We start from the raw sequence: 13,923 nt of genomic DNA on the forward strand, positions 1-13,923 counted from the left end.
TTCTTTGCTCCTTTCCTTTCATTTGCCCAAGACATGTTCCTAATAAATAAAAAATTTAAAAAAAAAGGGGGGGGGCAAGAGGGTATGCTCTTTGGGCTTGACCTAACTCCCAATGGAGTGAATTGGAGTTTTTCCATTGACTTCAATAGGAGTTGGATCCAGAGCCTGTGTCAGGACTTGCTTTTACATTCGGCTCAGGTTGAGAGGGGGGAACCTTGAGTAGTGCAAGTCCTCTGTGAAATTAGGTGAGACTACATTGAAAAAGGCAATTTTTTGATTAAAAGAAAAAAAATCTGATAAAAGCATGTGTTTGTTTTTGGAGAACAGCACAAAGACGTGTATCGTTTTTATCTGTCAACAGCCATCACCTTGTCAGAGTTTGGTTGTTGTTGATTTATTACAACCTATGTGAATGTATAATTGGTAGGCTGGTCTTCAGATCTGCAAAAGAGAGGCACAAATTTGGAAACCAGATGTCCCACGGCAATGCAGTACGGGAGAGAGATAATCACCACATAGCCGAGGAGCCCTTCAAGTCCTCATTACTCTTACATCCTCTTTACCCTTAAGATTTATCAGGATTTGTAATGAAAGCATCTAAAAGGAAAGCTTCTTATTAAGTTGACTAAAAATACCCCCTCCCACCTCACAAAATAAACCTGTTATCATAACCTGTCTTGTGAGAGTCCCAGCAATTTTGTTTGAAATGAGGAAGGAGAGTCCATCTTGATGAATGCTTGTTTAGGTTGGAGTGTAGATACGGCATTGCTGTCCCAACTCAGGATGACCTTGCTGAGGAGAAGAGGCTTCAGAACTGGAATTTTCCTGGCAAAATATTGTAAGTAAATAAATAAGAACCAAATGTTACTGTTGAGCTTAGAGCTTATTCCTATGACTAGTCCAGTGGAAGCCCACACTTGTATTGAAGTCAGTGGGGCTATTTACAGGAAGTGTGTTTGCAGGACTGAGCCCTATGGTTATATTCCCAAGAAAGCTATGTCTGACGCACATGAGGAAAGAAAATGAGGCCTGGGAGCCAAGATCTACGGGATTCTCATCCCAGCTCTACTGCTAACTCCCTTTGTGACCATTTCTGTTTTAATTTCCCAGTCTGTAAAATGGCATTACTGTACTTACCTAGTAGATCATGAGGATTGATTGGTTGGTGATTGTAAAGAGCTCTGAAGATGAAAAGCTAAGGAGTAGGTGCTAAAGAGAAATGACCTTGAGCTACAGAATTCAGATCCAGATCTGACCACCTTCAGGAGTTAGATGTTCAGCTACGGTATACCCATTATTGAGAGAGGCCAAAAGCTGTGAAGAACTTACCTGGCTCCAGACTTCTTTTCCAGTCAGGGTGGGGATAGCATCTGACCCAGTGCTCCCATTCAGTCCCAGATATAGTGCTAAACAATAGAATTTACTATTGATTTTTCATTGGTGGCCTAAATAGCCTATTATGAAGTCCTAAGAGAGCAGCCAACTCCTAACAAAGGTGAAGCTGATAGGGGGCTTCCCCTTCTCTCTTGTGTATAATGACTGGGCTGGTAGAGAAGTAAATCACTGAAACTCCTTCTTGGAGGCCACAAAGGACCTTATTTAAACAAAAATGGGAGATTTTGTTTTGGGAAGAGGGGAGAGAGAGAGAGACAGAGATGTAAAGCCGGCCTGTACATTATCATTTGTCTTCCCTTTCTAATTCAGTTCTAATCTGGTGAGAGGAGAAAGCTATATGTCATTTAATGAGTTTTATTGGGCTCGTGGACCAGGTGATATACATCCTCTGTTTGCCTCGGCCAGCTAAATGTACATCTTTCTAATGTGATTAGGCCTTCATACAGGGCAGAGAACAATTTATTATTCTGCCCGAGAGCGCCAAGTTTTTCTTTAAAATATTGTTACTCCTGGAGTTGGCAATTACTTTAAAATAAATTTACCAAAGACAAAATTGTGCCTCTTGGGTCAGTAAATGACTTCCCTGTTTTTCTTGAAGAGACAAGGTGTTTATTAAGGACCTCCTTAGTTTATTGTATAGGTTTTTTCACTTTGAATAATTGTCCAATTAAATATAATTTGGAAGTCCATGCTAACCCAGTGCTTGCATTGTACAAGTAAGAATATCTCTGAAAGATGTGCATTAATAAATCCCACCGAGCCCTCTCTCCTTTAAAAAATGGCTTCTTTTGTTTAATTTTTGATTTTTTTTTAACAGGACTGTAAGCCTTACATTTGGAAATGCTGCTATTTTCACACAAATAATTTATACAGTTCATTCTTTTAGATTCCATAGAAAACAGTTTTATAATTTATTATAAGTTAGCTTAATCTTTGTATTTTTAAGCAATTGTTTAGGTATGGAACATATTTTACAGTCTAAAACTTTACACAGTCTATTCCTTTTTTTGTCTAGGGATTTCTTTTTCTACTTTACAATAGGAAAAATAATAGGAGAGTTAAGTGGATTTAGAACTATAGGTTCCTAATACTAGAAAAAAGCTTTTAAAAAAAAAAAAAAAAAAACTCACAGCTTTTGTCAAGCACACTCTCCCCTCCCCTCCTACCCCCTCCCCCCCCAAAGAGAAAGTGTTTGATAGCCCATCTTTCCACTCTGGACTGAAATGTTTATAGTCCAGAAAGCCAACAAGTTTTGTCATCAAAATGATAATAGAAAACAATGGTAAGTACAACAATTAGGTAGAGGTCTAGAAAAGCAAATTGGAACACGCCAAGAGTTAGAGATGAGAGGAAGCAAGGGTTCAGAATGAAGTTTTTGGCTCACTTGAGCTATTTTATCTATATAGACAGAGACATGCATAGTTTAATGGTCTGAACACAAGACTAGGTGACGGGAACTCCTGTTTTGGCTCTGACACTGACTTGCTCTGTAGTCTTGGGCAAATTACTTAGGATGAAATTCAGCCCTATACAGCAGGCCTGTCCAATCCCCTTGTAGCACTTAAACCCTCTAAATAAGAATTAAGTAGACAATAGGCCTTGTGCTGGAGCTAAGTGAGGGCCAATTTTCCCCCTGCAGTAACCTGCATGGAACTTGGAGAAAGGAGCACAGATTGCAGGAGAAAGAGTTTGGAGGAGGCACCAGGAAGTTAGTTTGTTTGCATATGGGTGGAGACTTAGCTGCAGTTGCAGCATCTCTGTAAAGAACTCTCTTAATAGTGAGTTTAGTCTTAAAAATGTGGTGTCATCACATGTTATTACCCAACATGTGGTACATGAGACTCCTCCGGCAGCTAAATTTTCAAAAGCTCTTGTGAGTATGCAAATACATATCTGTGGTGTTAGTTGGGTAGGCTACTCTGAGCTGCAGATGCCCCAAGAAGAGAGACAGCAAGAGTGAGTGTATGTTGAGGGGGAAAGGCAGTACATCTGTCTGGTGCACACAAGCTCCTTTGCCAAATCCCAGTGATGAGAGTGCAGCTACAATGGGTCTTCAGTCTTTGAAAAGAGGCACCAGCCATTTCTCCCAAGAGAATTGTAGGCTGCAAGCTCCACATAGTGTGTAGGCAATATGCTTTGTATAGTTGGATCTTAATCTCTCTGACTCAGCTTCCCCATGTGTACGCTACCTCCTTTTTACCCTGGTTGTCTTCACTTGATAACCTCCTGATAATTTCTCTAATACTCAAGGGCCATGTCTACACTGCTGGCTAAATCAACACTGCTGTGATTGAGGCAGTGGTGCCGATAGTGAGTCTGGTGCCGATATGCTAAGTCGATGGGAGAGCGCCCTCCCGTCAATGTCTGTACTCCACCTCCCGGAGAGGTGGAAGCTATGTCAACAGGAGAGCGTCTCCCATCAACACAGCGAGCGCGGTGTAGACACTGCTGTAAATTGACCTAAGTTACGTCAACTTCAGTTACGTAATTTACGTAATTGAAGTAGTGTAACTTTGGTCGATTTACAGAGTTAGTGTAGACCAGCCCTAGGGAGTGGAAAAACTTCTTCATGCTTCCTTGTCTACAAAGCCACAGGACATCTAATTTGTCCCGTGATACAAGCTGCTCCTGGAGAATGTCAATCCAAACACTGTATACCAATGCAGAGGGGCAAAACAAGGCATGAGCATCCAAACCAAAGCAAGGAGACCAATAATTCATGCTGCCCCTGTTCAATACTGTTCAATCAGTGGGTCTATTGGTACAAATCATTGTAGCAATCTTCACACCAGCACTTAGTTCTAGATGAGATGAGGACAGTTGCCTAACCTCATCGAGAAATGACTGGGATATAAGAGAAATAGAGGAGGCCTTCTGTGATCCAATTGGTATATATCAGTATATCTCCCCTCAAGATAGACCCCTGACAGATTAAAAGAATTTGATTATGTCATAGAATTGAGTGGGCTGGGGTAGCAGATGAGGGGGAAGGGAAGAGGCAGAAGGTTTGGAATAAAGTTAAATCTTTACCTTAATTCCATTATGCAATTTTCCTCCCATTCACTCTACACAGGCCTCATATTGCCATGACTGTTCTCTGAGAGGACCTGAACTTCATTGCAGAGCTCCATTTTTAGCACCACTCCTGACAATCTATCAGGCCTTGCCTTTGGATTTAGAGGGCAGCGAGTCAGAGATTACTACTGTCAGGATAATCGAGCACCAGGGCATGAATTTGGCAGGGGACAAGAGAGAAAGGGGTGGATTTTGAGAAGCATTACAGAGGGGAAACCAACATGTTTTGGGGAGAGAGCCTAGATGTGAAGAGAAAAGAGAAGGAAGCAAAACACAACCTGAAAGTCAAATTTGAGTGAGAAAAAAGATGGTGAGCATAGAGAAAGGAGAGGCCGGTACTGACAATATCTGTGCTCCCTTCCCTCCTCTCCACTTGTTCACCTACACAGAATCAACAACAATCCACGCCTATTTTTGGAATGATATTTCAGTTGCACTCCCTACATTTGCCTTAGAGGTGGCTGGGAAACTGAATTTTAATTTGGTGAAAATTGTTGAGGTTTTGGAAATATTTTTCCATCCTGAGTCTGGTTGAAAAAGCCAAAACCTCAACGGTTTTTGTGGAACTGAAATCCTGCAACGTTTAGCTTCAGAAACGCTGAAATTTTGTGTTTCTGAAATGAAGTATGCTCCCCAGGATCTCTGGCTTCTCGTGGGGTGCAGCGAAGCTGGGTACCTGTTTCTGCAAAATAGTTAGACTTTAACAAATTGGCAAAATCCAATGAAAAATGGGTCAGGTCAGTTGCCAAGATGATATTTTTCTTCTTGCATGCCAGTCTGACTGAAGAAGTACTAGAGTGAACCCTAATAAGTAGGGAATGTACACAGATTACAGCCGTGTTTGTTGCTACGCCATCATATTTCATTTTGAATCCATTTATTAAAAGTACTGAGTTAGCGTTCAAATTATTACAAGTCAGATGAGTTTATAATTATAGTTTTAAATGCAAGGCAAAAACATCTGACTAGGTGCTATGTAGAAGACCACACCACATTGACTTGGAGCTGGATTAGGTCCTGCATGAGGGGGAACATAAAAAATTACCAGCTTTATTAAAGCGCAAGAGGCAGCATCCTGAATATGTGTCTGGCAGTAAAAGAGGCAGGGGCAGCTGCCACAGGGAGAAAGTGAGTAACAGCTAAAAGGATGATAAGTGTAAAAGGTCAAGAGGCAAAGACCAAGCCATATGGAGAATTGTGCCTGATGCAGCAGTAGAGGAAGAGGGGGTTGAAACAGAAATGACAGCTGATGCTGAGACAGATGCCAAAGGGCAGCAGCAATAGCATCTTCTGTTCATTGTGCACCTAGACCACCTATTAAGGAGCAGAACTTGAGGTTTATCATTGAGACTGAATTCTAATTCCGTGACCATTAGCATTACTTAACCTTCTGGGACTCATCTGTGTTAGCTTGTGCCTTGAGCAGCATTTTTGCTTTCCTGCTGATCAGAATAAGAAGACTGTACATTGAAAATGGGTGGATCACATGGTTTCCTAGGCAACTAGTATGACTGAAAGTGGATGTTTATTAAATATTTAATTTTTAATCCAGTTCCTGTTTGGTTTCTTAATTTATGGCTGTTATAAAATAATGGGGTGGAAGGTTTGGTTTTGTGCGCATTAAGTCCCCGATTCATTAAAGCAGTGAAGCATATGGATAAAGTTAAGCACATATTTAAGTCCCATTGATATAAATGATATTTAAGCGAGTGCTGAAGCTTTAGCATGTGTTTAAGTGCTTTGTTGAATCAGGGTCTAAGCACCTTGGAGCTTCTAGAAGACTTATTGCTATCATACTGCTTTATTTGTTTTCTTGTTGCAATTTGGATGCACAGAGGGTCCCAGGTTTTGTTGATTTTTATGTATTGTTTTATCCCAGAGGTGATATGATTGATTCTGTTTACATAAAGAAAGAGATCGGACACTTTAGTGCCAACCAACACCATAATCTTTAAAACACACTGATAATTGTTCTTGCTGTTGGGAGGATTAGAGTAGGGAAACGGGGAGCATCCCTCCTTTGGACACCTGTCCATGGGCATAATCCCTGGATTGTAAGGGCAAAGCAACTGAGGATCATTGATGATAAACACGGTGATTCTGAGAGAGCTGCCATTCATTGTGACAGCGAAATTAATTGGTTACTGTATTTTAAGAAAAGGAACATTAGTTGGATATCACTGATGAGATATGGTAGACTATCTGTTAATAAGGCTTGTTAAAATGGTGTTGGAAGTGAAGTGGAGTGATATTGTTGTCTGGTAAATATGGCACTGGACTGGTATTCAGGACACTTGGGTTCTCCTCCTGGTTCTGCTGCTGACCATGGTAAGATGGTCTCTGTTCCTCTTCTTTTTCCCCTTACCCTTTGTCTGTTTTGCCTCATTAGATTGTAAGCTCTTTGGACGGGGACCATCTCTTATTTGTCATCTGTATTTTGTCTCAGTTTTGATTGCCCTCTAAACTATAGTAATACAATACAAAAAATAATAAATGGCACAATAGTATTGTACCTGCAAATAGGCTATAGATCATTTGGAACCTCGCTCTGTCTTTGAGGCCTCTCGATACTGTACATTTAACTACTGTATGTTTGGGTCAGTTTGTTTACAATATCTGCTGGGCACATTTTTGTTCCGAATTTGTGGCACATTCCCTTCCTAACCATAGCAATTATCTTACGAGTCCCTCCTACAAACTCCCCTCTTTGCGGCCCCTGTTCGCTAGCTCCCCTTGGTTGCTTAGCCTCTGGCTTTTAAGGCCTTCTTTCCTAGGTCAGCCCTACCCCCTCGTTCAGCAGGGAGATCTCCTTCTCTCCCTCTGTGTGGTGTTTGTTCAGTGCATTTGCATTTTTGTACTAGGTGCTAGAGAATGAAGGAGCCCTAGATCCCGCCTCTGTGTTCTATGATTCACCTTCATCATAAATATTTCACATCCACCTCATCCATTTAATGATGTTATTGGCCGGAGGAACATCTGGATTCTTCCACCAGGTACCATGGCTTGATCTTATAAATTGTTTATATCTCTTCCACTCTATTTACTAAAAATTAAATAGGGAAAAATGTGCCCAAATTCTTGTGAACAGCAAAACCTGAAATGAATTAATCATAGGTATTGATATGGAGCTCATTACTGAGTGCCTCATAATGTTTAATGTATTTATCCTCATAACTCCCCAGTGAGGTAGGGAAATGCTCTTATCCCTCCTTCACAGAAGGGGAACTAAACACAGAGGGGCTAAATGATTTGCCAAGGTCACACAGGAAGTCTGTGGCGGAGTAGAGGCTTGAACCCAGGTCTCCAAAATCCTCGACTAGTGCCCTAACCACTGGGCCATTCCTCCTGTCAAAATGAGTTCTGACCTGGGCTCAAAAACTAGTTGTTTCATTCATCTTCTGACTGAGTTTCTTAATTTTGGGAACATCTATAGGTTTGACATCTGAGTGGAGTTCTTATTTCCTCAACCTGTGGCACTTTCCAGTGCTCTTTATCATTCCTAACTGTTCTCATCTCCAGATATTGGTCTTCAAGTGTTGCCTCAGCCCTCCATAAGGCATCCCTTGTCTACCTAAATGCTCTGCTCCTGTCCTTAGTATCTATTTCTTATTCTTTTTTCAAATGCTGTAGCTCCTAAAAATACAGTGGGTGCCATTCAAATGTTTACATGGGCCATTTGCAGCATTTAAAATTTGTAGCATTTCTGTGAACAGTCCAATCAGTAAACTTACTCTCTAGAATATTCACAGAAAGGATGAATACAGGGTCTATACACCACTTAGGTCCCTTCTAAGTCTTGTCTACACTTACATTTTATAGCGCTCTAACTTGCTGCCTCAGGGGTGTGGAAAATCACCCCCTTGAGCGCAGCAAGTATGAGCGCTTTAAAGCACTAGTGTAGACAAGCTCAGAGCGCTGGGAGCCACGCTCCCAGCACTCAGAGTTAATCCCCTCGTGGAGGTGGTTACCAGGAGTGCTGGGAGAACTCTCGCACTTCAAAGCGCTGCTGCGGGAGCGTTCCTGTGGCAGCGCTTTCAAGTTTCCAGTGTAGACATACCCTTATTTTGGATACTTCAGTGGTGCCCAGGTCTTGTGCTGGCCTACTGCACCAGGCTGAATTTCACCCAAAAAGATTAAAAAATGAGTGTGTATACACCCAGAGTCAATTCAGTATCTTACTTGGGTGAATATTTGTAGATACTCTTCTGAGGTATTCACCTAGCTCTAGCCATTGCTGTCAGTATGACTTTATGTAATGAGATGAATATGTAGCAAGACGGCATAGAAAAACCTGTATAGCAAGAATATTAAAGTTCCTAGTGCATCTTCTGTGATCACATCATTGTATGTTCTTCATATACGAGTCTAAAGTAACAAGAAGTTTAGTTACAAAATGCCTCATTAAAGAGCATCAAAGGTCCCATGGAGTTAACACTAGCTCTCTGAAACTTTGTGAAGTCCATCTGAAAGAGACTTTGTCTCTTCCTTTGATGTTAACACACTTTGGTGTTAATTTTATGTGGAACTGACTGTGTATTGCTGGACTGAAAGCTTTTGCATGCCACACTGAGAGCTATTGGAGAAATGCATTTCATTGCCATCGTGATGAGCAACTTCATGGATGCTGACAAGTTAGAAAGCCGTGGTTTTATTAAATGGGCATTGCCTTGTTAGTGCACTGTGCTGATGGCTGTGTGTGAAAGGATTTGAACTGCACCTAAATCCTTTAAATCTGGCTCTTACAGTAGTCCTTCTCGTTAAATGAATTACTGAATTTTGAAATTAGTCCTTGCATATCATGTCTTTAATGTACAAGCCACAGTGCACTGTACTCTTAATACAATCCTTTTTAGAACAGAGTGCCACTGAATATGTCTGTATACGGTCCGTCTAGTTCATCCACAGATATCCCACCGGATTTCACTGGTGTCTTTTCTCCCTCTTTTGGGAGCAGAGCTGGGGGTACTACACATTCTTGCCACCTTTTTACACTTCACTGCAGTCATTCACCTGATTTTAAAAAAACCTACATAACTAAATCCCTTTTTCATGTACAGTAAGTGGTTTGGTGTAAGGCACAAAAATCTTTCTACTTTTACACTTCCTTTCATTTCATACAATTTTCCTTAGAAAAAAGTCCGTACATTATATAAAAAAAATACAAAGTGTAGTCAAGTTGGGGGGGAGGGGGAGGGAGTTAAAATTGCTTTTTTTTCTCAAGCTTCAGACAATGCTTTCTGTTGTTCCGATTTCCTCTTTCTGACCAGTCTCTGTTTACACATTCACTAATCGTTAACCATGTATGTTTATCAGGGTTAGTAGCCCTCATGGGCCTATCTGATCCTACTTCTTTTAAACAAAAACACTTTGAGCAATTGATCCCATAGTCAAAATGGTATTCATCAAAAATTTAAGAAAGAGTGCTCAATGTTTAAAAAAAATTTTTTTTGAAGGAGCTGAAAAGAAAAAGGACTTGGAATTACAAGCAGTTAGACTTGGGTTTTTGCGTAATGACTCTTGGTATCCTACTGTGAGAAGACTTTCCCCAGCTTCTCGTCTGCATTCTTCCTCGTTCCCTGCGGGAGAATGAGTTGGATTTGTCTGCCATATTCACAGCAATCGAGGTGATCCAGGTTGAAAGAAAATCAATAAGATGTGTCCATTTATGCCTCACAAAGGAAGAAAGGTCTAAAGAACAGACATGGGACGTGATTCAAGCACTAGAGACTTAATAAGACTTCTACTTGTGTTTGAAGGGGATGGTAATTTATATTTTACTTTGAACTTTTTTTATGCTTCATAACTATCGGGATTCAGGCTGACATGGGAAGCAAGGAAAAGAAGGTTTGATGCTGTCTTAGAAGACCTAACCCATTTGGGAAGGCCAGGCTCAAAAGTTCAAAAAATTTTGTTTTAGAAAAGATTAAAGAGACATCACATCGTCATACTGATTTATCGCTATTGATAAAACTGGTTTAAAGTATTTTGGATCGGGATACAATATAAAAAGTCTTTCTTCAAGAACAGCTGCAAGTTTCTCATTATTGGATGTCTTTTCTGTCTGTTTGATATCATTTTGCTTAGAAATAGAGGAGCCGCTGTAATAGCTACTATGGTGCCACTTGAGGCTCAGGCCAGCTCTCCAAAAAACTGATTGTCATTCTGTTTCCTGCCTGTCACCTTGGCTCTCAGGGTCTCTCACTCTGAGGGGGGGTACCATGTAATCCCTTAGCAGAAATGTCTTCTCTTTTTCAGGGAAGGGTTCTTGTTTTTATATATAGAATATAAAACAAGTAAATCTAATGGTATCCTTTTACAATTTAGATGCAGGGATCCTCTTATGCAACATGAATTAGGGGCCAAGGAGGGGCGGGGGGAGGAAAACCTTTTAAAAGCACATCAAGACAGGAATATAAACTGTGGGCTTGGCTTTTTGTCACTGAAAACTTTATCTTCTAAAATACAAACAAAAATCAAAATTTCTTATCAAAAATCCAGGGAGATAATGGTCTCCAAGTCTATCTAAGCAGCCCATGAAGTTAAAGCTCCCTGATCAATTTACTTTTTATGCCTTGGCTAGGGTGGTGGTAGGGTTCTCTCTTTCTCCCTCTCCTCTCTCTCCCCCCTCCCAAATATTTTGATTGTTATTCACATGGAAATCAGGGCTAATGCTGAAAAGACCTCAGAATAAAGGTCTAAAATTGGGCACACCATGTCCCAAAGAAGGAATCTATATTCAGAAACCTATAAATATAACTTGTTCTCATTAAACAGCCCTTCAAGAAAGTCTCAATTATAGGAAGTAATTCAAAGAATAAAAGAGAATAAAAGGGGTAAGGAGGTGAGAGTGAGATTTAGAACCCAAATTGGGGACATGGAGAGGTTTGCTATTATTAAAAGTAATATTTGCTCCAACTTTTCCTTCCATTGAATCTTTGGCGGATTTTTGCAGTTTCATCGAACTTTGAGACTTTCCAGAATAAATTGCAAAGTGGATTTGAGAAGAGTTTAGACTATTAATAGAATCTCTTTGGGGCTTAATTGGTATCAACCAAGATTTTTGTGAACACAGCCAAGTGTGCCCATTGTATCTTTAAATGAGCACACTAGCATTTAACAGAGATTGACTTACACGCTCGTCCTTCACTGTCAAGAACTGTACTTGAGGGGGGTGAGATCAGAATATCAAAGCAGCCCATGTAGCAGGCAGCCTAAAAAGTTTCCATCTTCTGTGTTTTGCTTCTGAATGCAGTGTTATTGCAGAGCATCTCTTCTTAAAATAATTATGAAATAAAAGGGAGAACTGATGAAGCCATTGTGCTATGGTGTGTAAAACAATGCAAGTAAGACTGTATGCGGTCTAGAAAGGAAATGCAAAAATTATAACCCCAGCAAATTGAAAAGGGATTGGAGGGGGGAGCTGAGCTGTTTGCCACACAGAAGTGAGCTTCTGCAGTTTATAGACGGGTGCTATTGCTTTAGAGGATATCAGGACTGTTTTAGTAGCTCATTTACATAACAAAGGAACCACAAAATCAGCTTTGCATAGAGTGTGACAAGGCGATGGACTGCGGAGGTCCACAATTGACTCCTGCGGAATATCAGAGGCTATGATATTCATGTTAGGGGCTATGCTCCTCACTGGTCCTGTACCCACCTACAACTAGTAATTCCAGAAGCATCCGAAGAAGTGGGTTGTAGCCCATGAAAGCTTATGCTCTAATAAATTTGTTAGTCTCTAAGGTGCCACAAGTACTCCTGTTATTTTTGCGGATACAGACTAACACGGCTGCTACTCTGAAAGGTATAATAGAGATATTCCATGGCCATTTAGGGCCAGATTCATTAGTGCTCTTCAGTTAGTTTGTGCCTCTTCAGAATGCCAAGGAACCACGAACAGCCATTTTGCTTCACCAGGAAGAGAAGCCAGGTCTCCAGACGTCCTCTCCTGTGCCATCCTTCATTTCTCTCTGTCTCCCTCTGGGTGAAGTTCCTCATACTGAAAGCCATAGTAACACTGATTGGGGCAATTAGGACACTTCTCTCCAGGGACTGGTCATGGGGCTACAATACAGCCCTTTTAGAGCCTCTACTTATGCTTAGGGGTCACTGAGAGTATATGAGATGGAGTTTTGGGATACTGAATCCTGTGGCCTATCACAAGGCCACCCTGCACAGCTGTGCCCTCCCTTCCCCCAAATATCCCTCCACCTTGATCTTAGTAGTTCTTCTGTGGGACATAAGGGTTACAGAACCTGTCATGTACTGAATAAGGAATCAAGCAAGCTGATCTTCCAAATGCAGTATCTTTATTCATCCCCCAAATCAAACCGCTGCAGGCTAACTACAAACATAATATGAAGTCCCCCACATGTTGGACATGTATCGAAGCTGTGTATGTTCCCCTGAGAGATGCCAGATTCTCTACTCTGGGTCAGAATAGTGGAAGTCCAATGCACAATATATCCACTTTATAGTCATTTGTAGGGCCTAGAAGTCTTTGGGATAAAATCCAGGAATTATTTTACTAACAGTGGAAAGTTCACTGTTTCTTCAGTTTTCGTTAGTGGTGCTGGTAGGGAATTACTAATACTCTAAATGGGAAAACAAACAGCTGTTATAGCCATCACCAAGGGCCAGACTGAGGCTGTGCTTACGTTGCCATGCAGTAGTTGGAGATGGAATAAGGAGCCTATTCCCTTCTGTGTACAGCACATGTAAGGACTGGCCAGAATTGCAGCCCCTGCTCTCGGGGAAGCACAGGGGTAGCAAGGCACCCAAGGTTGCAGCCTCAGGGGTGACACAGCCCCCTCTGGCCTGGATTGTGCCTTGGTATGTCACAGCAGCTCTAATTGTCGCAAAGCTTTTTGGGGCAGAGACCATCATTTTGTTCTATGTTTGTATAGTGCCTAGCACAATGGGGTCCTGGTTCATGACTTGGGCTTCCAGGCACGATCGCAAGACACACAATAAATAATAACCTATAATAAAACAAGTGGGCAGCTCGGGGAGGGTGAATGCTGTTCTTAGGGCTCTGGCATCAATTGTTACTAAAGGCATCAATCTAGCCCCAGGGGAGAAAAGCCCAGTATGTCTGTATAGTATTCTCCCAAGAGGGCCACTGTATTTCAGTGTATGGGTGATGGTCCTAAGCTACTTAATTTACTTCGGAGAGGGGGGAGAATGAGGGTTTTTTTCTGGTGACGTGATTCTGCCCAACAGAGGTAAAAACTTTACTGAATAACGACGAAAGGAAGAGATAAGCAAGTCAGTTTGGTTCTCCTTTGCAGAAGAACTGTAAGAATTATTCTTTTTTATTTAAAAAAATCCTCATTGGAATGGTAATTTTGATTTTGATTATCTTTCACGGCATGCTTTGAAGTTTTTCAGACAAAAATAAATATCTCCATAACAGAGAGGATTATAGTAGTCTTGTTTGGAATCATCTGACTA

Source organism: Emys orbicularis, chromosome 4, assembly GCF_028017835.1.
Source record: "Emys orbicularis isolate rEmyOrb1 chromosome 4, rEmyOrb1.hap1, whole genome shotgun sequence".
NCBI lineage: Eukaryota > Metazoa > Chordata > Testudines > Emydidae > Emys > Emys orbicularis.